Source organism: Hyaena hyaena, unplaced genomic scaffold, assembly GCF_003009895.1.
Source record: "Hyaena hyaena isolate Hyena2069 unplaced genomic scaffold, ASM300989v1 scaffold_444, whole genome shotgun sequence".
Lineage (NCBI taxonomy): Eukaryota > Metazoa > Chordata > Mammalia > Carnivora > Hyaenidae > Hyaena > Hyaena hyaena.
This window is the reverse complement of record NW_024081078.1, coordinates 1,459,181-1,485,317: the sequence shown is the minus strand read 5'-3', so window position 1 is coordinate 1,485,317 and position 26,137 is coordinate 1,459,181. Positions and strand designations below refer to the sequence as shown.

At 36.8% G+C, this 26,137-nt stretch overlaps 1 long non-coding RNA gene across 1 annotated transcript in view; it reads right to left on the bottom strand.

The window, feature by feature from the left end:
* Positions 1–16,569, bottom strand: part of LOC120246019 — a 28,069-nt gene extending 11,500 nt beyond the window's left edge. Inside the window, exon 1 of the long non-coding RNA XR_005531950.1 lies at positions 16,458–16,569. This is a non-coding gene — a long non-coding RNA (uncharacterized LOC120246019). The remainder of the gene's footprint in view (positions 1–16,457) is intronic.
* Positions 16,570–26,137: the final 9,568 nt, after the last annotated feature.

Here is a 26,137-nt window from a genome sequence, read left to right as displayed (position 1 = left end):
TGTCTATGTATGTATGTTACAGATATGTGATATTTTTCTACTTCTGAATAGTATCGCCAAAATTAATTTGTAAAGAGCTCTATTTAATTGGCTCAAAGAAAAGTAAGCATTTATATAAATCAAGTGTACTCTCAGAAACACAAAAACTAACCCAAATGTTTTTCGAGTTTACATGATCTGGGATAATCTTTGATAAATAAAAGCTAGTAAAGTTTGTTGGTTTAATAAAAACAGGAATGTATTTGAAGTTATCAATATTAAAATGTAATGCACACATACAACTTTTTCTACTTAGGTTTACTAATCAAATAAGCTCATCCTAGCTCTATACTTTCAAAATTTGTCAACAAGAAAAATAATTTAAGATAATGATTAGCTGTTTAATGTCTAATCCAAGTATAATTATTAAAAGCAAGTAATTTAAATTTTTTAATGTGTATTTATTTTTGAGAGAGAGAGACAGAGCATGAGTGAGAGAGAGGCAGAGAAGGAGACACAGAATCCGAAGCAGGCTCCAGGCTCTGAGCAGAGAGCACTACGTGGGGCATGAACCCGCCAACTGTGAGATCACGACTCATGCCCAAGTCGGATGCTCAACTGACTGAGCCCAGGTGCCCTGCAAGTAATTTAAATGAATGTAAATAAAATAAAAATTTATACCAAGTTAAACTAAATAATGGATACTCATTGCATAACTAATTCATTTCCAAATGAGATAAACATTAAATGCCAAACATAAGTGTCTCTACTTCTGGCTTTTTAATTTTTTCAGAGAAATAAAAGATATTTAGGTCTATTAATAAACATGTTTTGTACCACACTGAAAAATGTACTATGAGGAAGAACATGCTTTTAGAAATTATAAAATGGTTATAAATTTGTCAGTTTGCAGTTTCTTATTTCTTAGTTTTCATTAGGAATTAGGGATCCTAAGGGTTAAAAATTCCAATTAATAAAATGTAATTAAAGCTACTAGAAATAATAAGGGTGAAAGAAAATAACTGCATAAAAAAACATGGGTCAGGAAAATAAAAAGTGTTTTTTGGATAAGTAAAGGTATGAAAGACATAGGTTTTGTGTTTGTGTTTGTGTTTTGGTAAAGGTAAAATGGTTATTCCAGAAGAAGAAAGAAAAAGGACAAACCCTAAATGGGTATAGTAGATTGCAGACGGTTTGTGCAAAAGGAACTTGATGTGCAGTCAAGCTAAATAAAATTGTAATAAATTTATTTAAGTTTTTAAAAAAGGAGAGTTTTATTATTAAAAGTATACTAATGCAAAATCAGAATTTGGTGTTCTCTGTTAAAATCACAGGTTTTTTAGATTATTGGTCTGCTGTTATTAAGAAATTCTTTTTTTTTTCTTAAATGTTTATTTATTATTGAGACAGAGAGAAACACAGCATGAGTCGGGGTGGGGGGTAGAGAGAGAGGGAGACACAGAATCTGAAGCAGGCTCCAGGCTCTGAGCTGTCAGCTCAGCCTGACATGGGGCTCAAACCCACGAACTGTGAGATCATGACCTGAGCCGAAGTCGGCCACTCAGCCGACTGAGCCACCCAGGCGCCCCAAAATTCTTTACCCTTAATATAATCTGCCTAGGAAACAAAAATTCTCTGTCTTATGAAAATATTTCCTGTGCTTCATGTTGTTTTATCAAGTCTGTGATCGCTTAAAAAAATAACTGAGTCTTCTCTATTAAAAGAAGTATGCTTTTGGGGCTCCTGAGTGGCTCAGTTGGTTAAGTGTCCAACTTTGGCTCAGGTCATGATCTCACATTTGTGAGTTCAAGCCCCAAGTCCGGCTCTGAACTGACAGCTCAGAGCCTGGAGCCTGCTTCAAAATAAACATTTAAAAATTTGAACGATCTCATATTTGTGAGTTCAAGCCCCAAGTCCGGCTCTGTACTGACAGCTCAGAGCCTGGAGCCTGCTTCAAAATAAACATTTAAAAATTTGAAAAAGAACTATCCTTTCTTTACAACTATGTAGGTTTCTACACTTGCCTTTGAAATCTTTTATTGTCACTTTTGTTGAATGGATTACACAGCACTGTTTCATGGTGACCTATTTATATCCTATTTGACTAAGTGTTTTTAATCTTTTGACATTTTTAACTTCCCCAAATCAAATTCTGAATGAAGTAGAAACAGAAATGTCAATTTATTTAGGTGTATTTGATGTGTTAAATTGCATGGGAAACACTGTCAAATAAAAAGTAATGTTTAACCTTCATAGGTTATATTTACATAAATATATATCATTAATATAAGTGTTCTAGAAATTATATGAAATTCTTAAAAATTTGATATGTCTTGGTAAATGTTATCAGTCATAATTCTAATCATCTTAAACTACTGTATATCACAAAAATAAACAAATTTACTTATCAACCGCATCATTCTTTTGTGTGTCTGTGTATGTGAACTCTCACCATATCTTTAACCATGGCTATTTAAGTCTTTTGTCATTTATATAAAGTTATTATTTTACTCTAATGTTTTTGCAAAAGTGTTCCAGGAAAAATGCTTTATCTTCAAAGAGATTCATGGAAAAGACCGTGACAGGCACTCATTGCCTCATAAAGCTGCTAACCCAAAATTGAGCAAAACAAGAATTCATAACAGTGAATGAACTGAAAAAGGTAATTATAATTTTTATGACGTTATTTAAAACATTGCTAATTCTCTAATGATCTGTTTTCCAGATTTAAAGGAAATCTGGATATCTCTTTTCTCCTCTCTTTTAAGCTACATATAACTCATAAAAATTTGGGAAAGTGGATCTTTGCAATGAAGGTTGAAATACTTATCCTTTACTCCCTACCCGATTCTTCTAGTATTAAGGAACTCTTATTAAAAATTCTTATTTTGAAAGAGAGAGAGAGAGAGAGAGACTCTTAACAACAGAGAACAAACTGAGGCTTGATGGAGGGAGGTGGGTGGGGGATAGGCCAGATCGGTGATGGGTACTAAGGAAGGCACTTGTGATGAGTACTGGGTGTTGTATGTAAGTGATAAATCACTGAATTCTACTCCCGAAACCAATACTGCACTGTATATTAACTAATTAGAATTTAAATAAAAAATTTTAAATAAATATTGTTATTTTTCATGACAATATGTGTATTTGCATAAGTTCAGTAAGAATTTGTTCTCTTTGCAACAGGACACAATTGGACAAATACTTGGTTTGGCTTCCGAGCCTCAGGAGGCTTTAAAAAGTCCAATCTGGGGGCACCTGGGTGGCTCAGTCAGTTGACTGTCCAGCTTCGGCTCAGCTCATGATCTCACGGTTTGTGAGTTTGAGCCCCACTTCGGGCTCTGTGCTGACAGCTCAGAGCCTGGAGCCTGTTGTCAGATTCTGTGTCTCCCTCTTTCTCGGACCCTACCCTGCTCATGCTGTCTCTCTCTCTCAAAAATAAATAAAACATTAAAAAAACAAAATACAAAAAAAAGTCCAATCTGAAATTCCTTATGAAAAATTCCAGCAATGCAGATTTCAATGAGCTTATATAGTTGATCACTTTATTTGCTGTACTCATGTAAATAATAAGGCCAAGTTTATTGAAACCAGAGTCAATTTGTAAACAAATTAGTCTTACTACTGTTGCCTTTGAGGGAAATGGGAATGATTATAGAAAAATTAGGTTTCAGTCATACACCTTTGTTGATATCAGATTCTAGTGCTGTTAATTGAGGTTTTGTTTTCTACCTGGAAAACTGGACTGGATCCTGAATTCTAGTTTTCTCCAATATTAGCCTAGGACTCTCCAAACTAATATTTCCAATTTTCTCCTGCTCTTTCCATTTGGAATCTCCAGGAAACTAAAACTGCCCTTTTCTCAAAGCCATGCAATTAACGCTGGACACTGGATATAACCTTCAGAGAAATCATCACAATATCTCATGTGTGGACAGACTTCATGCCTGTTGCTAGGAGCACTCAGAAAGATCACCAGGAAATGGGTGCCCGGGTGGCTTCAGTCGGTTAAGCGTCTCACTCTTGACTTTGGCTCAGGTCATGATCTCACAGTTAGGTTCGTGAGTTTGAACCCTGCTTTGTGCTGACGGCACGAGTCTGCTTGGGATTCTCTCTCTTTCCCTCTCTCTCCCTCTCCCCACTGACTTTGTCTCTAAAAAACAAACAAACAAACAAAACTTTAAAAAAATGAAAGAAAGAAAAAGAAAGATCATCAGGGCAATTCAAACTGGAAACCAGGAAAATCTATCAGATTGCCTCTGCTTGACTTCACTCCATCTGAAGATGCTTAGAGAACCTGACACCTAGAAGTTTTCTCAACTGATTGCTCTCTAAATTCAGAAACTGAATTTATAATTTGCTCAAACTGTTAACTTTGTTTTTCTTTTGTTTCCCTAGAAATGCCAACTTTAAAAAATTATAACCCATTTGAGTTATTTAATTGGTTAAATCTTGGCTCCTGGAAATCTGTGCTTCAGGAAATTTTTCAATCCTTGGCTATTGTTCTCTGTGCACTTATCATATTATCTTCTGTAATGTGGTGTATACTCTTGAGGTTTTTAAAAGTCTGTCAGCAGCCCTTTACATGCCAAATGGTATCCATTAGGATCAGACAACTGGATGAAATCAATAACAGCCACATAAATGATCACTACATGGCTCTCCAGCCTGACGACTCAACTAATAGAAATAGTAGATATGCGATTCTTCGTCCTGACCACATCAACAGTGGTGAATGGGAATAACACTATACTTCTTGGCCATACTCTCAGCCTGTGGATAGAATGACCAAAAGCAGGGAATTGTTAAAATGGAAAACAAACAGAGCAGCTTTGAAAATTCCCTGAGCAGACAAAACCGGTTAAGTTGTACAAATAAAGCTTAATTTAGCTCATTTTAAAAGACTAACTTGACCTGGGCCATTTCTTGCCTATGCCTCTGAAAATCATAAGCAAATTGTAAACTGTTTCCCAAGGTTCATATGAGGTAACTACTGACCAAGTCATCATTTTAAAAAATTATAATATTATAACCAATCACTGTGAAGAATAAACAGCTACTGTTTTCTAACTATATAAGCTGCTTTGTAACAATATACCCCTGAACCTCATTCTATGCTTTGGTTTCAGTGCTCTCAGTTTACAAACTGTCTTTTGGTGGATGCACAATACATTGTAATTAATACCTTGGTGATTCACTGGCTTTACTTCAGCTATTTATGAACTTTTGACCAAAAAAAAAAAAAAAGAATAGAAAATAAGAGAAGAAATCAATGAAACAAAAAGTTTATTCTTTGGAAAGAACAACAAAATTAACAAACCTTTAGCTATACTGACCAAGAAAAAAAGTGAGAACACTTAAATTACCAAAATCAGGAATGAAGGAGGGGCCACACTACCAACTTTACAGAGATAAAAAGGATTAAAGAGAACACTATACACAACTGTGTGCCAAACAAGTTAGATAACTTAGACGAAATGAACAAATTCCCAGAAAAACACAAACTATGAAACTGACTCAAGAAGAAATAGAAAATCTGAATAGACGTATAATAAGTAAAGAGATTGATTTAGCAATAAAACACTTCCACACAAAAAAATCCCAGTATAAGATGGACTTCCCAGTGAATTCTACAAAACATTTTAAAGAAAGATTAGCACCAATCCTTCACAAACTCTTGCAATAAAATAGAAGAGGAGGGAATGCTTCTCAATTCATTCTATGACATCATTATTACTCTGACACTAAAACCAGGCAAAGACCTAACAAGAAAACCCCCCAAAACTTCAGACCAATCAATATCCCTTTTGAATCTAGACACAAAGATTCTGAACAAACTACTAGCAAACCAAATCAAGCTCCCACACAAAAACTGAAAAGCCATGACCAGTACCAAGTGAACTTTATCCAGGAAAGTAAGGTTGTTCTGACTTATGAAAATCAATCAGTGTAACATGCCATGTTAACAAAATACACATAATCATCCCCATAGACACCAAAGAAACATTTGACACAATCCAACACCCCTTCATGATAAAATATTCAACAAGCTAGGAATTAAAGGGAACTTCCCCAACCTGACATAAGGCTTCTGCGAAACAGCACAGCTAACATCACAGTTACAGGTAAAAGACTAAATGCTTTGCCCCAATGGTCAGTAATAGTACCAAAATGTTCTCTTTTGTCACTTCACCTACCATTGTAGTGGAGGTTCTAGCAAGGGAAATTATGAAGGAAAAAGAAAATAAAAGCAATCAGATTGGAAAGGAAAAAAGCAAAATGATCTCCATTATCAGATGACATGGTCTTGTATATAGAAATTGTAAGGAATATACATGCACACACAATTACTACCATAATGAGTTGAGCAAAATCGCATGATCCAAAGTCAATATATAAATATTAATTGTATTTTTATATGCTAGCAATAAAAATCTGAAAATGAAATTAAAATCAATTTCATTCTAAGACCATCTAAAAGGATAAAACACTTGGGAATAAATTTGGTAACAGAAGTCTAAGACTTTTACACCTAAAACTATAAAACACTGTTGAAAAAAATTAAAGATCTAAATGAGTGGAAAGACATCTTGGGCTCATAAACTGGAAGACTTAATATTGTTAAAATGGCAATACTCCTAAACTGATCTACAGATTCAACATGGTCTCTGTGAAATCCCAGCTTACTTTTTTGCAGAAATTGACATGATCATAAAATTCATATGGAAATACAAAGGATACAAAACAGCCAAAAGAATCCTCAAAAATAAAAAGAAACTTGAAGAACTCACAATTTTCAATTTTATTTTTTAAAGATTTTATTTTTAAGCAATCTTTACACCCACCATGTAGGTTGAACTCAAAAGTTCAGACGCTCTTCTTACTCAACCATCCACGTGCTCCATATTTCTCAATTTTAAAACTTATTATAGCTACAGTGTCAGTACAATGTGGTACAGCCATAAGGTTGGAAATATAGGTCAACAGAATAGAATTGATGGTCCAGAGATAAATCCTTACATTTATGGCCATTTGATTTTTGAGAAAGGTGCCAAGACACCTCAATGAGGGAAAACAGTCTTCTCAAAAAATGGTGTTGGGATAACAGAATATACATTAAAAAAATGGAAGTGGGACCCCTTTCTTCCATCAGATACAAAAATTAACTCAAAAAGCATCACAGACCTAAGTGTTAAAACTACAAAACTGCTAGAACACATGGCAGTAAATCTTTGTGATTTTGGATTGGCAATGATTTCTTAGATATGACACCAAAGCACAAGCAACAAAAGAAAAAATAAATTAGACTGTATCAAAATTCAAAATTTTTCTGCCACAGATGATACTGTCAAGGAAGTAAAAAGATAACCTACATGTGAAAGAAAATATTTGCAAATTATATATCTGTTTGGGGGTGGTATACAAAATATATAAAGAACCTCTTACAACTTAATAATAAAAAGATAAACCACCCAATTAAAAATGGGCAAAAGATTTGAATAGACATTTCTCTAAAGATATACAGATATCCAATAAGCACATGAGAAGATACTCAACATCATATGCCATTAGTGAAATACAAATTAAAACCATGATGAGATGCCACTTCACACCCACTAGGATGGCACTAATAAAAAAGACAGACAATAACAACTGTTGGCAAGTATATGGAGAAATTGGAACCTTCATACATCACTAGTGGGAACGTAAAATGTTGCAGCTGCTTTGGAAAGCAGTTTGGCAGTTCTTCAAAATATTAGACATAGTGTTATTATATGACCCAGCAATTTTACTCCTAGGTATATATCCAAGAGAAATGAAAACATATACTCACACAAAACTAGTACACAAATGTTGATAGTAGCATTATTCATAATAGTCAAAATATGGAAACAACTCAAATGATGAATAGATAAAAAATATAGTATATCCATGGGTTAAATGAGTGATGGGGATTAAGGTGGGCACTTGTTGTGATGAGCACTGAGTGTTGTTTGCAAGTGATGAATCACTGTATTGTACCCCTGAAACTAACATAACACTGTATGTTAAATGACTGGAATTAAAATAAAAACTTTTAAAAATACCCTCCCGAAATAAATGTTGTATAACTGCATAGCAGAATATTACTGAAAAGGAATGAAGTTCTGACACCTGCTACAACATAGATGAATCTTGAAATTCATATAATTGTATATTTTAAATAGATTAATTTTATAGTGTGTGAGTTACGTCCAAATAAAGATGCTTCTAATTACCTAAAAATTGAAAAGAGAGAGAAAGAATATCCGCAAATATACAAAATCAAATTAAAGAGATATCATTTTTTACCTATCAGATCAACCAAACTTAGGACTGGTAAATTGACTGTTGGTGAGAGAATGAAGAAATGGCTGGTATCAGTGTGGATTAAAATAGCCTTTTGAATGGGAATTTGACAACGCATTTTACAAGTTTAAATATGCTTTTCCTCTGACCTAGCAATCCAGTTTTTAGAGATTTATCCTGTAGATCCCATACAAAAACATTCATAATATACAAGGATGAAAGGATTTTCACTGCTTAGCTCCTGAAATAAAAACCTATGCCAGTCACTGAACTTGTTAAATAAATTATGATGTTTCCATACATTGGAATAAGATATCAGCATCCATACCCACCCATATGTTCTATCTTCTCTTCTGTTTTGGGTGAGCTCCTAGCTAGGACCAATGGACTAGGTCTCAGCCTCACAAAGCATTTCACTACTAAATCTACATTCTCTCTTTCACATCATCAGTGTTTTCTTCTCTAATGGTTTCTTTACATTAGCAGAGAAACGCACTATTTTTCCCCCCAAAGTTAAAAATCGGGACACCTGGCTGGCTCAGTCGGTTAAACGTCCAACTTCGGTTCAGGTCATGATCTCAGGGTTCGTGGGTTCGAGCTCCGCGTCGGGCTCTGCACTGACAGCTAGCTCCGAGCCTGAAGCCTGTTTCAGATTCTGTGTCCCCCTCTCTCTCTACCCCTTCCCTGCTCGTGCTCTGTCTCTCTCTGTCTCAAAAATAAATAAACTATAAATTAAAAAAAGAAATATATATATATAAATTGACCCCATTTCTCTTTCCAGATCTCTCCTATTTACTGCCAAATGTGTCTGAATAGTTGTCTATGCTAGCTATTTTAGAGAAGTTAGCAGAAAGTATTGGCTTTTAAATGGTTATGCCATTAGACCTAGCAATTATACTATTAGGGTCCCCTTTATTTAAATCCTTATACCTGTTCGCCTAGAGATATTTTATTGGTTCAACCAATATTATAGAACACTTCTTATGTCCAAGGTCTGTGCTCAAAACTGGCACAGTTTCTTTTATCAGAGAATAAAAGACAAAAACAAAACAAAGAGTTACATAGGCTCATCTAAAATTTCTCCCTTGAGCCCGTTATAGTGGGGCTTTTAGCTCCAGTATCTCATTAGAATTGTACTTGTTAAGGTCACCATGCTAAATTCAAAAGTCAACTCTCAATTAAAATAATTCTATTCTACAGAAAGAAAAAAAATAATGTCCATCCACGTGTACAGCTAATTGATATCTGACTTAATCTGAATTAAATTTTAGAACTTCTAGACAAATGAAATGGACCATATCCTTCACGTAATTTCAGAAATACTAGTTTCAACTGAGTTTTTACCAAAGTAGTAGTGAGTCTGAAAAAAAATAGCACTGAGTCTGAGCACAGATTTTTCTCTTTTGCTACTTTGTCAGATGAACTGAGAGAAATGGTGACATATTCTTATGAAAGCTGAGAAGCAGCTGTCTGAGTAGAAGTCTACTCCCAAAATAGAACCAAGGAGCAAAGATGACATTTTCCCAAATAAATAATTTTGCATCGACCTACTCCATACCTAGGCTAATTATTAAGGTCTCAAAATTACAGGATGTAGAAAATAGCCGCAGCTGTTTCAGCCTATAAAAGGTTTAAGGAAAATATTGGCAAGTTCCTCCTCAGCCATCTCCTTTTAGGGAGAAAAAAACCCCACAACTCTTGATAAAGTATTGTAAAATCTATAGTTTTAATCAATATATCTTTGCAATTAACACTTTAAGATAAATTGCAGATGTATTATAATTGGAAGGATAGACATCAACATTATAACGAAGATTATCCCTGAGTGGTGTAACTGATTCCTATCTAAGGAATTAAAGGTCTAGGTCTAAGGATCAATAAAAACTCAAATAAATGTATGCTTTTCCTAAAGGATTTAACCACAACATAATAATAAAGAGAATATAAGCTCTGATTTTTTTAGAAGAGTGTAAACATAAAGTTTATCAAGAAGAAAGCAATAAAAATTGGACAAAATGTCTGGTAAACTAAAAAATGATTATTTGGGGCTAAGTAAAGTGCTATGCTTTTTCCCCCTTTTTAAAAAATATGAAGTGTTAGAATATACTCTGGACCCAGTTAGGATTAGTCAATGACTGTACATAAAGTATCATAGTTAAAACTTTTAAATCAAATCTGCAGTCATAAAATAAGAGTCGAATGGATCAACATGAAATGTAGATTTAAAGCAGGTGACCTTGATTTACAAAGCTGAGAAGAGTGTCAGTGGTCAACTGGAATCTGACTTATTCATATTCACCAAATTTATGCTTCATGTAACTATGCCTCAGAATCTACCTGAAATTCTGGTTCTGACTGCCATACCTAGATTTTCTCACATGGATATTTTTATTTTCATATTTAATGTTGGTTTTGGGGAAAGGAAGGTCTTTATGTTTAGGTAATAAGGAAAAATCCAGTGTGGAAGTTTTGATTTCACATGATATCTCACATATATGGCCACACGTTTAGTTGTGCCTTGTTTTGTTAACTGCCAGTCCTTTTCAAATAAGACACTGTCAAGAACAGGAAATTATGAATATTAAATCAAGGGTATAGTTATCTACAAAGTAAATTCAAGAATTAGGGTAGTCTTTGGGTTATTTCAGAGATGGTAGAGGAGGAAGACTCTTTCCTGAAGTTTTCAAAACCACTGATGCAAGTGCTCTAAGTGTCTAGGAAACTTCTCTTGAGAGAATCCTGCCTTGTCTTCCTTCCCAAATGTTATTTAGGAATGCATTTATTTCCAGCTCCTAGTATGTCCCTCACTTCGGAAGTATCTTCCAACAGAGCAAAAGTAGTCTTTTCTCTGCCCCTTACTCACTTCTCCTTTCATATTTAGGAGCAGGAGCTGGGCACACATGGGGTCAATTCTCCCCTTCTTTCCTCTTCCAGGCATCTACTTATTCAGAAAGCATATGTTCTTATCTGTTTTCAGCAATGAAGCAAACTTAGCAATAGAAGTTCCCTGTGAGGTAGGCAAAGTGGAAGTGAAAGTACCCAGGGTGCTGGGACAGAATGGTGAGTACCTCTAATTCTTTGAGTTCATTACTATCACTGAACACCTTAACTATGTCCCCCAGTCAAGTCTTTATCTGTAATAACTCCTTATTTATCTTTCAGTTGGCTGATAATTCAGCTAGGAGGAAGGAGGCATCCAAATTATGGATGCACTGAAACTTGATACTAGTAGGATCTCCTCCCAGAGCTCCACAAAGTTCAATTTGCTCAGCCACATCAGTTAACTAGCATCATTTAGAAACATTCCCAACTTTCCACTCTTTGCCTCTGAAATTACATCTTTAAAAGTATGTTGGTAAGTAAAAATAAATTGCTAGCTGTCAACTGATATTTTAATAATGGAAGAAAGTTTGCCTTAAACAGGAACTGAAGAGTTGACCGAGTCCTAACAGAATTAGGGTTTGAAGTTTATCCGAAAGAATGAGTGGGGCTCCTGGGTGGCTCAGTCGGTTAAAACGTCTGACTTTGGCTGAGGTCATGATCTCATGGTTTGTGAGTTTGAGCCCACATCAGGCTGTCAGCACAGAGACCTCTTTGGATCCTTTTCCCTTTCTCTCTGACTCTCCTCCGCTTGTTCTCTCTCTCTTTCTCAAAAATAAAGAAACATTTTTTTTAAAAAAATGAATAACTCATAGTTACAGGGATACAACCAAGTTGGGGGAAGATTGTACTATTTTTACAAACTTGATCTATGCGGGAGAGAGAATGAGACTAGCACCACAATTCAGGATCACAGCGGTGAAAGGCAAATCTGAACTGATGTAGCAGGGTCCAGAATATGTGAAGTCTTGAGAGTTAGCCTGAGGTCTTTCTCCTATAGGCAATTAAGGAGCCTATCAAAAGCTTAGCTAAGCTACTCCATGGTATGCTGTCTTGGCATCCATTTTATTTGGCCAAGGGCCTGCAGTGATCTTAAACTGACAATAACCATTACCTCATGCAGCACACGTCCTAGGTAACAGCCCTCAGAGTCACACACAAATATAAATTCCTGATATGACTTCCCCAATTGCTCTTATGATCAAAAGTCCTCCCTTCTTCCCGGAGCTGTCCCCTTGTGTGTCCCCTAGGTAGGACACCCATGAAGCTTACCAAACCCCTGCTCTTTTGGTTTGAATCAACCAATTCAGCCTTAGCACAGGGAACCCCAAAGCGCTCCACCCACAGACACTAAATGAAAGCACATTTCCCAGGTGCTATAGCTTTCTCTGCCCATACCCTGCTTTGACCTCCCCACGTGGGCCCTTGAAGTGTACGAGGCACTGCCCCCAGGATATATGAGTTCTCTATTGCAATTTCTCTTGTCTGTTTCTGAGCAACAACTCACTGTCTGGCGCCCTGTGCTCAACTCGACAAAGGGTAACTTAACAAAATCATAACAGAACCACTAAAAATTTTTGAGTAGAGAAATAATATACTGAAAATAAAGAATTAGAAATGTTAACTTGATTTTTTTAAATACAAGGTGGACAGATTTAAGACAATAAAGTACAACTAAGTGGGAAGCCTGAAGTGACTAGACCTCCAACAAACTACCTTCCTTGTCTGCATGACCAAGTTTATTTAAAGCAAAAGCTATGATGAGTCTCCACTTGGTCACCTACTATTCACTCCTCAAGCCACCACAAGGATTTCTGCACTGGAAATGGTTCTTGCTAAAGTACCACTGATGCACCAATTGCTAAGTCCATGAGCATTTTCTTCATTTCCTATCTTACCTAAACAATCATTAGCAAACAAGATAACTGACCACTTCTACATTAGTTTGCTAAAGCTATCATAAGAAAATGAACAAACAAAAACATGTCAAAAAAACATACAAACTGAGTGGCTTAAGCAACAGAAAAATATTGTCTCACAGTTCAGAAGGCTAGGAAATCAAGGTGTCTGTAGGGTTCGTTACTTCTGAGGACTGTGGAGGAAGGCTCTGTTCCAAACCTCTCTCCATGGCTTAGATGGCCGTCTTCATGTTCACATGGTACTCTCACTGTATGTGTATCTGTGTCCAAAATTTCCCTTTTTATAAGGGCACTAATCATATTGGACTAAGACCCACCCTAGTTATATCATTTTAACTTGTTTACCTCCCTAAAGACCCTACCTCCAAATATGGTTACATTCTGAGGTACTAGGAGTTAGGACTTCAACCCTTAACATCCTCCTTCTTGACATTTTCCTCCCTTGGCTTCCTTAGAGGTCTCTCTTAATACATCTCTTTTTGTGATACTGAGCACTCTTTCTCTCATTCAGGCTTCTCTTCCTGCAGCTGCCCCTTAAATGTTGGTCCTTCCCAGCATTCTGTACTCCTTCCTCCTGCTTTTTATTCCACATGTTCTCTATCCAGGATCTATCCAGGGCGCCATGCTTGCATGACTTTTACTGTCATATACATAGGGATGTCTCCAAAATCTATATCTGAAGTCCAATCTCTTGCATTTGTCAAAACCCATAAAATTGTACAGCACAAAGAATAATCATTTACGTGTGCAAATTAGAAAAAAAATCATTTATGAGGTCAGGGTATTTCAGATCAAATATAGAATGTGACCAAGACATCTAACTTACTACAAATGTATTTACAACCTTAGGGAATGGAGTAGAGGGAAAGGTGCTGACCTCTGTAACACATACAGTAGAAATGAATAAGCAAATGGATAGCAAATGGTAGGGGCCAGGTTTTGCACTACTGGAATGGCAATTACAGACAAGCAAGGGAATGATCCATATGGTAACAGATTAGAGTTTCAGGCATCAGTATGAACTCACATTTACCTTAATGTAGATACAGATGGTTACAGATAGAGATATTTACAGATATATGTATATAGAAAGGTCAGTATATACACATTCTTTCTTTTACCTGTCAGCTGAAAAAGACTAGAAGTAATGACAGCTCAGTAGTACTGAGCACCTTAGCATCGGTGTCTTGGTTTCTAATACTATTCTCTAACAAAAGAAACCAGGGTTCCTTGGGAAAATGGTCAATTTTAGGCCTAGATTAGCATGGAGCATCTTCTAGATGTAAGAAAGTAAGGAGATGCTCAAAAACAAAACAAAGAAACTCACAGCATCTGGGAATGTCAGAGGGACACAAGAGCCAGCTGGAAGACCTCCTAATGGCCAAAGATGAATTAATTTGATAAATGAAGCCATAATGAATTATAACCCAAAGTATAAAAGGAATATCCACACGTCCACACTGTTATGAATAAATGATTAAATAAATTGACAAAGGGGGAAGAGTAACAAATCTCCTGTGCAGAAGTCAACATAATTGATGTTGATCCTCTGCCCTCAAGGAGGTGGTGCATAGCTCCCCACATCCTTAAATGCAGGCTATGCACAACAGTTTCCTTCCAGGGAGTACAGCAGGGGAAGGTAGAGAAAAGGTAACTTTAAGTGTTGAATCTGACAAACACTATCTCAGCCAGTTGTTCCAAGTCAACATCAGTGATAAGTTATACAGATAGTATGTATTCTTCATATGATGCAACGAGATGGCCCTTCACCTCTGTTGTCATCCTCCAAAATCCCAGAATCCCAGACTAACCATGAGAGAAACTTCAAATCATAATTTGGACATAAAGAGGACATTCTGAAAAATGCCTGACCAGTACTCGAAACTGACAAAAATAATGACAAAAAGTGAATTTAAAAATTCAAAAGTAATGAAGGTCTGAGGAATTCTTACAACCGAGAGGAGCCTGAGGACACACAACTAAATGTAATGTGGTATCCTGGATGGGATCGTGGGACGGAAAAAGAACATTGGATAAAAACTAAGGAAATTATGAATAAAGTATGGAAGTTAGCTAATGAAGATAAAATTCTATAACTATTTATGAAATGTATGAGTGATGTCTTACTAGCACCTTTGTTCTTGCTATGCTTCTTGGATTGTGATGAGTTGAAAGAGGATGGGATTTGGCATCAATCAGACCAGATCTGATCTCAGATTCACCCCTTGATAGCTGTTGGATCCTGAACAAGTTACTTTTCACTAAGTCTATTTCCTCATTTAAAAAAAGGTGCTAATACCTCTTCATAAGACTGTTGTAATGATAAATGAGATAATGATAGATAAGACACCTAGCAGAGTAATTGGCATATAGCAGGAGCTCAATAAATACTAAAATTTGTCCCTTTCAGAAATTACAATATTTGGAAGTCAAAAAGGGCAGGTCTTGTGTATTATGTAGGAAAGCTGAATGTTTACTTTAAGTCTCACGTTGCAGATTAGTCCTTTGCCATCTGACACTTATGGGGTTGGTATCACTTGTCAGAAATTAAAATATTTTTAATGCAATATGCCTTTGATGAGGGATAAAGCCTGTATCAGCTGTTAGAACCTTTCATAAATCTTCACCTTGTACTCATTCAGTATTTGCTTGAGATTTAATTATATTTTGCCTATTTGAAAAGTCCTTTCTGAACATATTTTATTAAAAAGAGAGCAGGTAAAGGAGAACAACCACTTAATTCTCTAACGACTAATAAGAAATGCAATAGACACAGCGCATTTTGGTCATGAAATGGACCTTAATAGAAGTGAGTTTTCTAATTGCAAAAAGGAAATTCAGTGACAGCGACCCAAAGAAGCCCAGGACTACATACTGTGCTGAAATTTAAAAAAAGCATAAGCCAAAAGGAAAAGTGCCTTCGTCCTCTATTTGAATACCAAAAACAAACCATCAAACACAACTGATAGGAACCAAACTTGATAACAACAATGATAATTGTTTCAAAGAAAGAAAAGAATTGTTATCAGGGGGAAACAGACCCAAAATGTGAATGGAAAACAATGCAATTTCCAAAGTAATTCCCAGTTTTCTTACTGGCTGTGTAAAAAACTTCATTTTAGACTAGTCCTCACATAGTAGGAAAGAAGGGCAGCCTCTAGTGGCAGGTTAAGGACTTTACAAAGTGACCTTGCAGAAACCAAATGCCTTTATTTCTCTTACTATATGCTCTGAGCAGAAAATATATTTCATCCAAGGAACCTGCAGAAGTTCGGAGCCAAGTGTGTTAAACAGCTTTAACAATGATCTAAGGCAGTATTTTACTATAAGGAATGAAACCACTGAAAAAACCTGAACGAAGACATAGGTTTGGTCAACTGAAGTCCAGTTCTCACTTAGTCTTCTCTCACTGAATCAGGAGGGACCCAAAGTAGAAATACTCGGAGAGGAAAACAGAAACATCTCTTCCACCTGAGAAACAAATATCGTGTCATCTTTTCAAAGCCTCCCCCCACCCCCAACAGTGCAAGAGAAAGGCTGGGAATGGGCCAGATAAATATTTTTTCTTCCCTGCACTTCTCTGTCCTTGGAACGTGAATCTACTTATCCAAAGCCTTGGTTTCTCACCACTTCTGGAAATTTAAAAATGAGTGAACGAATAAACTGTATTCTCTCATCAGTTACTGCTACAAAAACACTGATATTACCTTTGGAGGAAATACTACCTTTGGAGTTTTGCTGGGATGTGACGTTTGCCCATATGGACAGCTTTACTGCCCTGGGGTTAACAAGGCTCGACACGGAGCACTGTCTACAGGAACCGTCAGAAACCCTGTGAACATCCAGGGGTAGGCATTTTCTAAGTTCCCACGGACTGGGAATTGGGAAAATCACCGAGAGCCGTCAACACAAACTGGGGACTCGAGGAAGACTCAGGTCGCTCCACGAGAGAGGCCAAGCACGCAGCTTCCCATCTCATCGCCTCCCTGGACTGTCATCAGGCTCCACATTCGGGAACGTGGGAAACCTCGCACGTCTTCCTGGTATGTGACTCGGCCTCCTTGTTCTCAGGGACCTCAGATGACTGCCTGCGCTCCCTCCTCCGCCCGGCCCCGCTGGGGGTGCGACGCGCCACCAGGGCAGCGCCTGCGAGGTCCTGCCCCGGGCGGGCCCCGCGCCTCCGCCGCCGCCACCGGCCGCCGCCACCGGCCCCCGTCCCCGAGGCGGGCGTCTGCCGCGGGGCTGCGGGCCGCCGGCGCCGGCCCAGCTTCTCCGGGTCCGAGCGCCGCTCCCCTTGGCAACGCGGTGCGCCGAGAGGCCCAGAGCGCGACGACGAAGCTCCAGGTCTCTCAAAATAAAAGGCCCGCGTGGTCGTGGAAAGGAAGAAGGAGGCTTCGGGAGAGACGCAGAGGTGACTGAAGCCCCGGCCGGGACCCAACTGGACTTTCCGGACCGGAATCCCCGCCTCGCCCACGAGGCAAGCGGCCAAGCGGGGGGGGGGCCGCAGGAGCGCGCCAGGTGTTCGGGGCGGGGCTTCTGCTCACGGTGGGCCCGGGACCCCCTAGGAAGGGAAAGGGGAGGGGCGGCCCGGTACCGCGTGAGGCGAGGGTTGCACTTTGCCTGGACTTAGTCACGTCCCCATGGAAATACTGCTAATTGTTCCTCCACTTGAGAAAGGGGAGTGGAGACAAAATGTTTTAAACCTTGGCAGGCCCTTAACTCCCAGGAGTTCCTCCTGAAATTACTTCAAGGGAGACTGAATCATAAAACAATATTACCTTCTTTCCCATAATTAATATAATCATTTAATTTTTTAGAGTTGCTCTGCTTGTCTTTCACAGGTGCTTTCAAGTAAATTAATCTAGAGTATATTTTATTATCTTTTATTTATTAAAAATTCCCACCTCCTCATAGGAGTGCTGCCATGAGTTAATATTTGCTAAGCACTTGGAAGGTGAAAACTACATAAAAGTTGATGGAGTTACTCATATTGATACAGGAAAAAATAACTTGGTAGGATTGGTAACCCACGCTATCCGCTATCTTAACTGAAATTACATTGTGAAAAGGCTTTACAAAGGCAAAGCGGCTCAGTTCAGAAATAATTATCCAGATAACTTCAATTCCCCAGAAAATGGAATCCTTCTTTTGAAGAAAAAGTGAGTCTTGACTGATTTCGTTTGTTTTGTTCAATTATTATTGTTACATTTAAGGTAGTCAGTTATATAAATGTAGTCATTTGGACAGCTTCTCTATTTTAATTTCTCCTTCCTTTAAGCAAGGTCTGCATTAACAGACTGGGAACTTAAGAATGTTCTCCTTTTGTAGCAGTGTGGCTAATTTACTTTATGTTCACATACTATAATAGAAATTTAATAACGCTCCAAAAAATTTCAAAATTTTTAATATCTGTATCATTACTTACACAGCATATCTGACTAGTAGAGAGAAATAAGGTTAATAATGTGTTACTTTTCTGAGGTATATGACAACCAGAGCAAAGATAAGCACTGTATCTAGACTTAGATTTCCAGTTAAACATATTTCCACCAGGACCCACTTTTAATTATTGGGACGACTGCTTTAATTCCCCCTCTTTACCTTGCTAATCTCAACAGGGCCATAGGCATCAAACAACATGGTACCAAATGTGTTTCAAAAGTAATCTGAAGAATTTTAGAAAAAAAATATTTTTTCAATGCAGGGTTTTTAAATGTAGTGTTCTAAAATATGGAGAAAGCAGCTCCAATCAATCATTATAAAACTTCCTTATAATTCAAGCACAGAAAACATGAAAATTTAATATTGCAAAAGTAGGCCAGACCACTATCATCAACCTAATAGTCATCATCATTTATATCATTTATTAAATTACACGGCACAGCAGTGCCAAAAAGTGAAGTAATATTGTGAATTCACTAGAGGGAGCAATTCTTTTTAGTAAACGAGTATTACTTAGCTCTATATATTCAGTCGTCCTAGAGTGGATCTGGATACTCAATATAATTTGAGAATAAAGATATGCTGAATTCAGGAGAGAGATCTCAGTACAGATGTACTGTGATTTCAAGGGTTATTTGGAGGTTTTCTTAAAACATCTGAGGAGAAAAGAGAATTACTAAGTCCAAGTTAGTAATACGGAAGCTGAACATCTGTCAGCATCCCCATTTTGTTTTAATTTTCACACATTTATACTTTTAGACAAGAAATTACTGCCCACTAAGTTGGCACAGTATCTTATCCATAATGACCAATCAGTTTAAGAGCTAGGTTCCAAGTGTCTGGTATAAATGCAAATAAACTCCAATTCAATTAAATGAAGATAACTTATTTTAGTTAGCAACATACGGGACAGATGTTCAGACCAATTTACACTGCTGCTATACTTTTCTATAGTTTGGCTATTTGTGACTTAGCTTCAATTCATTCAGATTTGGATCCCATTTGCTATATTTATTACTTGAGATTTTAGCCAGAAAAGCATTTTAAGCAACAATTAATATAGAATTAATGAGTAGTATTTATACAACTGTGCCTAAGTGTTTTACTCTTGATTGCCTGTTAAATGTTTATTTTTAAATGATACAGATTTGGCCCTTGAAGATACAATAAACTTTAGCTGTTATTGAATTCCATGTTTTAATAATATCAAAGATGCTATATTTTTTGAATGTAGTTTTATTTTTAAAATATTTCGTTCAATACTATTCAGTGAATTTCTACCTGGTACTGAATACCGTTAAGATTGGAGATACAAAGATAAATAAGAATAAGATCCAAGTTAGCTCACGATTTACTGATCCTTTTAAAATAAAATTGTCCGAGGGGCTCCTGGGTGGCTCAGTCGGTTAAGTGTCCGACTTCAGCTCAGGTCATGATCTCATGGTTCGTGGTTTCGAGCCCCGCATCGGGTTCTGGGCTAACAGCTAGCTCAGAGCCTGGAGTCTGTTTCAGATTCTGTGTCTCCCTCTGTCTCTGGCCCTCCCCTGCTCACATGGTCTCTCTCAATCTCTCTCTGTCTCTGTCTCTCTCTCTCTCTCAGAAATAATAAAATAAAATAAAATAATATAAAACAAAACAAAATAAAATAAAATAAAATGAAATGAAATAAAATAAAATAGTCTGGGGTGCCTGGGTGGCTCAGTCGGTTAAGCATCTGACTTCGGCTCAGGTCATGATCTCCTGGTTCGTGGGTTCTAGCCCTCTGTTGGGGCTCCATGCTGACAGCTCAGAGCTTGGAGCCTGCTTCAGATTCTGTGTCTCCCTCTCTCTCTCTCCGTCCCTCCCCTGCTCACACTCCGTCTGTCTCTCTCAAAAATAAACATTTAAAAAATGGATATTTAAAAAAATAAAATTGTCCACAATCTATATTCATGTTTCAAAAGAAAACTGTGTATTTAAAAAAAGCTAAAGTCTTCACTGAAAGGAGTGGCATGTTTTCCTTTTTAAAATTTTTTTTTCTTTTTTCTTTTTAAATCTCTGGAAAATCATCACAAGAACTCAAAGTTTAAAGAAAAGTTTTAGAGTGTTCCAACATACAAGGCATGTTTAGAATCTAAATTGTCAATTCTGGCAGCTTCCAAGTCAAGTATTTACTACTATTTATTTGTATGTGGATGGGCCAGATGTTCCAAACTGCATTCCCCAAACTCCTTTCCTTAAAACTCTTCTCCAAAAAAATGCAATCTGAATACTTGTGTTATTGGATGGATGATTTTGATTGTGTTCCTACTTAAGAATGAAGGAAAAGGATACATGACAAAGGAATTCCTGGTAATGATCACTGTTTTCCACAGTGAATCTCTCTTCTTTCCCACTGCACCATCTAAAACAGTATATGTTTCTACAGTGTTATAATGTACTGGGTTAACCACAGGCTTTTATGAACTATAATAATGTATCAAAGTATCTATGAAATTATATTCTAAAATATGAAGATGTATATTTTTGTTGTACTGACAGCATCATTTCAAATATTATCATACTATAAATTAAAGTGTAAATATCTGAGTCACTAAGGAAGAATAATTGAAATAGATTAGGGCTAAAGATTACACAAGTTGAGAATGGGTTAATTTTTTTGAAGTCAAACACTGTGAAAACTCACTTTAAGCTATGACTTAAAGAAAAGGAATATTGAACTTTTATAAATATTCTGTATCCCAATAACAATGAGATATTTTGTTATTGGCATATAATTTATAGGGAGCTGAGAAAATAGGAATCCATTCATTCTACATTTTAGAATTAATTTCCTCAAAAAATAAGTAAAATTAATTTTCTTTTAAAGTTACATGATGTTAGCTCCCGTTATAGAAAATAAGTAAATAACAATAAAAAATTGTACTCCACATTCTGACCAAGCTATAATGTCCTTAAAACTAAGCCTTCAAACAAAGTTTAACAGTGGCTTTAGAAATAAAAAGCCATCAGCCTTTCTAAGAGTGAAACCAAATACATTAAATTTTCAGAATTTTAAATATTTAATATTGACACATATAAATAGCCATCCAATATTAAAAGTGGATACTCCTACCATTACTAGAAATATGCTTTCTTATAAATTTTCTAGATTCTAAACCCGGACCAATTCAGTTCTTCAGGAACCTGAATTTAATTGCAACATGTGTTGAAAAATGAGTGTTCTCCCTTCTCCTTAATAATGACTAAGCTTGCTTCATTTTACCAATGCAAGGGAAACAAATTTATACCTATTTAGAAAGTGCTGGCCCTTCGCTTTTTATATATCTTCAGCTTATAAATGTTAATCCCAGAGGATCCCAGGGACTGGCGAAGGCTCACAGACTGGGGACATATTTTGTAAGAAGTGGAAAGAAAGCAGCCATTCCCCACCCGTAAGTTATAAAGCAGAGAACTTAAGAACTATGAACTACAATCTAAAAATCTTGGCATATTAACGAACATTTTGAAAGGCAAGTATCCATGTGTGAATGTTGATGTATTTATGAATACTCTGCCTTATGTATTTTTCTACCTAATCTAACTGGTAATATAAAATAAAAATAAAGATGGTAGACAAATAACTTAGGAGGCTTAGCCTGGGGGAGCAATGATAAGCAAAGACCTTGAACATAGGATTTTTCTAAGACAGCAACTTACAAATGGGCTTTTACATTCTTGGGGAAGAGCTCAGAACACTGAGCCTGTGTAACATCAAAAAAAAAAAAATGTTTACTTCAGACTTAAGGCTGGCATTTTAATATACATTATTCTAGTAGAAATGTGATTACTGTCTTAATAACTTTGAGAAATGAAACTGTTCTTTAAAAATATTTCACAATTATAAGAATCTTCAAAGCACACTAGATAAATCAATGTTTGCATAACATTCTCATATGTTATACATAAGTATTAATCCCAATTTAGAGATGGTAAAACTGAGAAAGACTTCTTTCATACTTCAGAAACAATTGGCAAAATATTATGGTTTTGTTTTCCACATTTATGTTTCAAAATATTATTACATTAAACATGATTACCTAGCTAGTAAAGTATTACAGACATATTGTTTTTATAATTGTAAATATTATCATAGCAATAATTCCGGAGGTATTTTTAAGAGTGAGGACACTAGCTCATCTTCTCTGCTGTTTTATTTTTTCTTAAAAAAAAATAATAATATAGCTCTGTGAGTATTACATTAAAAATTAAGAAACCTCAGGGGGCACGTAGGTGGTTCAGTCAGCTGAGTGTATGACTTCTGCGCAGGTCATTATCTCACCGTTCATGAGTTCAAGCCCAGCGTCCCGCTCTGTGCTGATAGCTCAGAGCCTGGAGCCTGCTTTAGATTCTTGTCTCCCTCTCTCTCTGCCCCTCCCCTGCTTGCACTCTATCTCTCTCTCAAAAATGAATAAACATAAAATAAATTAAAAATTTAAAAGAAGAATTAAGAAACCTTGTGCTTTGAGGAGGGCACTTGTTGGGATGAGCACTGGGTGTTGTATGTAAGCAATAAACCATGGGAATCTACCCCAAAAATCAAGAGCACACTTTACACACTGTGTGTTAGCCAATTTGACAATAAATTATATTTTAATTAAAGAATTAAGAAATCTCTATTCTTTCCCCAACTCTGTCATCAGCAATTATATGACTTTGTTTAGCTGATTAAAAGCTTAACCCTTACCTGTATGTAAGGCATGTGATAGACCCTCTAGATGAACCTCAAGCAACAGATAATGAAATGACTCTCAAGTGGACAAAATGATTTATGCTTACCTAATACTTTGTATTTTATGATATGCAAGTTGACTTTAAATCTTATAAATCATTCTAATCTGCAATGTTCTGCTTTAAAATGAGGCCAAAGCTGGATCCGAACTTTTGTTTTAAAAAATTTTTTTAAGTTTATTCATTTACTTTGAGAGAGACAGAGACTGCGTGAGCAGGAGAAGGCAGAAAGAGAGGGAGAGGGTGAATCCCAAGCCAACCCCACACCATCAGCACGGAGCCCAGTTAGGGGCCTGAACTCATGTAACTATGAGATTATTAGCTGAGCCCTAACCAAATGTCAGATGCTTAACCAACTGAGCCACCGAGGCGCCCCTGGATCCAAACCTTAGCTTCAGAAAATACATCTATCCCAGAGAAGTCTTCTTCTTCTTTTTTTAATCTTCACACAAAATAAGGAGAATAAGAGGTATCTTCCCTCTTACATTGTCTTTCTGCTTTGTTTCTAGATGGTCATGTAATGGGGAAAACACTAATTACATTTCACAGATCTGCAACATGCCCACTCTGTCATCTGTGATGAAACTTCTATAAGACTCTGGAGGTTTGTGTAAGGGAATTCCTAAAAATCTGTTATTTATTGCATGTAACTGAGCAAATAAATGTATTTTAGATCAGATAGGAAAGCAATCTTCGAGACACTTTGCAAAGTTTATCCAACATCTTAGCCCAGGATTTTTCTGTACTGCATTTTTCTATAGTTGATAATCTAGCCTGTGTTTCAGCTCTTCCAATAAGGAAGTCATTATTTTTTTTAGAAAATTGGAAGCATCAAAAAAAATGCTTTTGTATGCTATTTAAGATCTACCATTCTAGGGGTACCTGGTTAAGTCAGTTGGTTAGGCATCCAACTCTGGATTTTGGCTCAGGGCATGATCTTATGCTTCATGAGATTGAGCCCCGAATTAGGCACCACACTGTCATAGTGAAGCCTGCTTGGGATTCTCTCTCCCTCTCTGCCTCTCCTCTGCTCATGCTCTCTCTCTAAATAAATAAATGAACATTAAAAAAATAAAAAATAAATATACCATTTTATAATTTTTAGCCTTTTGTTCATTTCCTTTGAAGAAACACAGTCTATGTGAGATATATCTATTACATGTTTCCTATGCTACTGCTTTAAACACATGTACAGATACTGTCACCCCTAAGTCTACTCAAGTTATCACCAGTTGTTCTCAGGTCCTCTTTATGTTATTTTATGTTGTTTGCACTATCTTGATAGTCCTTTAGTACTCTCAGGGACTTTGGCAATGTCTTTCAAAGTATGTGACTCAGACTATATACAGTATCTTAAAATAATATAAGTCTAGAAATGGACTATTACCATAATTGATATGGAAACGTTATTTCACTGATGAAATAAAAAAACACATAACATTTTTAAGCAGCCATTTCATACTACTGCCTCACAATGAGGTTGTAGTTCACTGTATTAGTTATCTATTGCTGCATTAAAATTACCTCAAAACTTAGAAGCTCAATGGGGCCCCTGGCTGACTCAGTTGGTGGAGCATACGACTCTTGATCTCAGGATTGAAAGTTTAAGTGCCATTTTGAGTGTAGTGAGATTACATAAAAATAAAACCTTAAAAAAAGCAACTTAGTGGCCCAAGAATTTGAGAATAGCTTAGCTGATAGTTTGGTTCAATATCTCTCATGAGATTACAGTTAAAATCTCAGGTAGGGCTACAGTCCTCTGAAAATTTGGCTGGGGCTGGAGGATTTGCTTCTAAGATGGCTCACTTACATCGCAGTGAAGTTCATGATGGCTCAGTTCCTTACCACATGGAGCTATGTGTCCTTAGGACCACTTGAGGGTCCTCGTGACATGATGTCTGACTTCTCCCAGAGTGAGGGATCCAAGAAATAGCAAGGCAGAAGCTATGAAATCTTTTGTGTTCCAGTCCTTAAAGCTACACATTGTCGTTTTCATAATTTACCATTAATTATCCAGGTTAGCCCTACCCAGCTGGGAGGGGACTACACAGAGGCATAAATATCAGGAAGCAAGGATTATTTGGGGGTTATATCAGAGGGTGACACTAGAGTCCATCCTCTACCCCCAAAGACTAAACACCCTCTCACAGGTTCATTATACTCTCCCCTTCTTAAGTACACAAAAAGTCTCACCCCATTACAGTATCAACTCAAAGTCTACAATCTGGTCATCTTAACCAGGCCCAGATGTGGATGAGGCTTCCTGGGTGTGGTTCCTTGAGCATAGCTCTTTGAAAACAGTTCCTTGATCTGGAGACCTATGAACTAAAGAAATAAGATATCCGCCTTCTCCCCACCCCTGCTGACACAACTCAACATATAGTGGTAGGGAAGGAACAGGATAACCACTCTAGATGTTCTTGTTCAAAGGGGGGAAAATGAGGAATACAGGAATCACTGGTCCATAGCAATTCTGTAGTCCACCTAGGCAGATATTAGAAGTTCTTTCACTAGAACTTATTCCTATTGCTTCCTGGGAATGATTTTCTGTGACTCTTGAATCTGACCTTTAGGCTTTTGGTTCTGCCTTCTGAGTCAATTTATTTTTTTATGAAATGTAGCCTAGGTTTGTATCTTTGTATCTGTGTAGTTTTCTGAGTCTGGTTTCTGTCTGTAGTTTTCAGGTCCAAAGTTTTTTTTTTTCCTTTTATTCTATCTATGTTCTTTTCAGTTCAAGGTGCTGTTGTTTCTAACAATTAAATACTCTTTTTTTTCCCTTTTATTCTATCTATGTTCTTTTCAGTTCAAGGTACTGTTGTTTCTAACAATTAAATACTTCT